Here is a 3,787-nt window from a genome sequence, read left to right on the forward strand (position 1 = left end):
TTACTTTCTTATGGGTGAAGCTTCGGAGAAAAAGAAATGTAATTTTCTGTCATATTTTTCTGTGTCCCAAATTTCATCAGATTTTAAAGAAGGCCAAGAATTTTAGGACAATTTTGCATAGTATATTTTTTCTCTCTCGGGTAGTTATAAGTTTTCATACAAAAAAAAAAATTTGTTTTATATATTGCTTAAGAATTGACATAAAATTTATGTTTCCTGGATTACTGACGTAGAAATAATGCATATTTACTGTTTCTTAATGATTATTGTGTTTCATGGCGGAACTTTGAAAAGTTGATGTCATAAGAGGATGTATCAAGAGCTTCATTATATCTATAGAATTCGGGGGCAAGTCTATGGAAATTTGTATTTACTATAGATTTTGAGGTCACCGGGTCAATTTCCTTATCAACGATATATACAGCGTCTAAAAAACTTGCAAATAATTAAGTTATAAAAAAGTACTTTAATACTTCTATCCTTGAATAAAAACCTATTTTTGGCAATAGCTGTAGATGAACAGACTCCTTCCTTAGCCAGAATTTAGAAGAATAATGTTCCTCCAAGATCAAGAAGGGCCAGACAATCTAAAAAAAAACATAAAAAAAAAAAATTTGAAATAACCGGTTATTTAAGCGTGTGTGATGAAAATACTGTTATGCATATGAGTGTTGACATAAATAGAATTTTAGCCTTTATGTGTAGTTCATAGCTTTTCATTATGTTTAATACCTCTAAATAATACCAACACCCAACTTGCATTTCTGGGAGAAGTAAGGAATTATCCAAGTAAATGGAAGAAAGGGGGGGGGGGGGGTTTGCAGTCTCACACCCTATATGCTCAATGGGTTTATATATGTAAGATAAGACTTCTGATTCTAGGATAAAGGTGTTAAGACAGACACCTAGCTGCGCAATCCGAAAAGAGTTATTAATAGGCGAGGCAGTGCAATTTTAAGGGGATTTAAAGAAGAGCCAGTCAAATCCTAAGAGGATTTACCAGTGAGCCAGTGCAATCCTAAGAGGTTTTAAAGGTGAGTGCAATCCTAAGAGGATTTAAACGCGAGCCGTTGCAATCCTACGAGGGTTTATAAGTGAGCAAGTGCAATCCTATGAGCATTTGAAGGTGAGGCAATGCAATCCTAAAAGGCTTTAAATGTGAACCAGTGCAATCCTAAGAAAATTGAAGGATGCGCCAGTGCAATCATACGAGGATTTACAGCTGGGCCAGTGCAACTGTAAGAGGACTTAAAGGCACCCCAGTGCAATCGTGACAAAATTTAAAGGTAAACCAGCGCAATACTAAGAGGATTTAATGGCGAGCCATTGCAATCCTATAAGGATTTAAAGGCGAGCCAGTGCAATCCTATAAGGATTTAAAGGCGAGCCAGTGCAATCCTAAGAGGATGTAAATAGGAGCCAGTGTAATTCTAAGAGAATTTATGGGTGAGCTAGAGCAATCATAAGAGGATTAGTGTGCCAGTGTGGTCCTTTGAGAATTAAAAGGCGAGGCAGTGCAATCCTAAAACGATATAAAGGTGAGCCAGTGTAATCCTAGGGGTATTCAAAGGTGAGCCAGTGCAATCCAAGGAGTATTCAAAGGTGAGCCAGTGCAATCCAAGGAGTATTCAGAGGTGAGCCAGTGCAACCCTAGGAGGATTCAAAGATGAGCCAGTGCAATCCTAAGAGGTTGAAAATGGGAGCTAGTGCAATCCTGAGAGGATTTATAGGTAAGCTAGAGCAATCATAAGAGGATTAGTGAGCCAGTGCAGTCCTGAGAGGATTTATAGGTGAAGCAGTGCAATTCTGAGAGGATTAGAAGGTGAAGCAGTGCAATCCTATGAGGATTTAAAGGAGAGCCAATGCAATCCTGAGAGGATATGAAGGTGAGGCAGTGCAATCCTAAAAGGCTTTAAAGGTGAGGCAATGCAATCCTATAGGATTTAAAGCTGACCAAGTGCCACCCTGAGAGGATTTAAAGGTGAGCCAATGCACTCCTGAGAGGATATAAAGGTGAGCCAATGCACTCCTGAGAGGATATAAAGGTGAGCCAATGTAATCCTGAGAGGAAATAAAGGAGAGCCAATGAAATCCTGTGAGGATATAAAGGAGAGCCAATGAAATCCTGTGAGGATATAAAGGTAAGCCAGTGCAATCCTGAGAGGATTTAAAGGTGAACAGTACAATCCTAAGAGGATTTGAAGGTCAACAGTACAATCCTGAGAAGATGTAAAAGGTAAGGCAGTGCAATCCAGAGAGGATTTAAAGATGAGGCAGAGTAATCAAGAGGGGATTTGCAAGTAAGCTCTGAAATCCTAAGAGGATTTACAAGTGAGCCACCGAAATCCTAAGAGGAATTACAAGAGCCAGTGAAATTCTAAGATGATTTACAAAGGCCAGTAAAATCCTAAGATGATTGACAAGAGCCAGTGAAATCCCAAGAGGATTTAAAGGTGAGCTGGTGCAATCCTGAGATGATTTAAAGGTGAGCCAGTGCAATCCTGAGATGATTTATAGGTGACCTGGTATAATCCTGATAGGATTGAAAGGTGAGCCAGAGTAATTCTGAGAAGATTTCAAGGTGAGCCAGTGCAATCCTGACAGGATTTAAACATGAGCCAGTGCAATCCGGGGAGGATTTAAAGGTGAGCCAGAAATATCCTAATTAGATTTAAAGGTGAGCCAGTGCAAACCTGGGAGGATCTAAAGGTGAGTCAGCGCAATCCTAAGAGGCTTTAAGGGTGAGCCAGTGCAGTCCTAAGAGGTTGTAAAGGTGCGCCAGTGCAATCCTAAAAGGATTTAAAGTTGAGCCAGTGCAATCCTGAGAGTATTTAAAGGTGGGCCAGTGGTATCCTGAGAGACTTAAAGGTGAGCCAGTGCAATCATGAGAGGATTTAAAGGTGAATCAGTGCAATCCTAAGATGATTTAAAGATGAGCCAGGGCAATTATAAGAGGATTTACAGGTCAGCTAGTGCAATCCTAAGACAATTTAAAGGTGATCACGTGCAATCGTAAGGGGATTTAAATGTGAGCCAGTGCAATCCTAAGAGGATTTAAAGGTAAGCCAGTGAAATATTAAGATGATTTAAAGGTAAGACAAACTAATCCTGAGAGGATTTAGAGGTGAGTTAGTGCAATCCTGAGGATTTAAAGGTGAACATGTGCAATCTAAAGAGGGTTTAAATACGAGCCAGTGCATTACTAAGAGGATTTAAATGCAAGCCAGTGCAATCCTAAGAGGGATTAAATGCAAGCCAGTGCATTCATAAGAGGATTTAAATGCAAGCTAGTGTAATCCTAAGAGGGTTTAAATGCAAGCCAATGCAATCCCAAGAGGCTTTAAATGCAAGCCAGTGCATTCCTAAAAGGATTTAAATGCAAGCTAGTGTAATCCTAAGAGGGTTTAAATGCAAGCCAGTGCAATCCCAAGAGGCTTTAGATGCAAGCCAGTGCATTCCTAAGAGGATTTAAATGCAAGCTAGTGTAATCCTAAGAGGGTTTAAATGCAAGCCAGTGCAATCCCAAGAGGCTTTAAATGCAAGCCCAGTGCATTCCTAAGAGGATTTAAATGCAAGCTAGTGTAATCCTAAAATGGTTTAAGTGCAAGCCAGTGCAATCCTAGGAGGGTTTAAATGCAAGCCAGTACAATCCTAATGATTTAAAGGTGATGAAGTGCAATCCTTGGACGATTTAAAGGGGTGTCAGTGCAATCCTAAGAGGATTTAAAGATGTGTCAGTGCAGTCCACAGAGGATTTAACGGTGAGCCAGTGCAATCTTGAGAGGAT

This window comes from Palaemon carinicauda, chromosome 33 (genome assembly GCF_036898095.1).
Source record: "Palaemon carinicauda isolate YSFRI2023 chromosome 33, ASM3689809v2, whole genome shotgun sequence".
Classification (NCBI taxonomy): domain Eukaryota; kingdom Metazoa; phylum Arthropoda; class Malacostraca; order Decapoda; family Palaemonidae; genus Palaemon; species Palaemon carinicauda.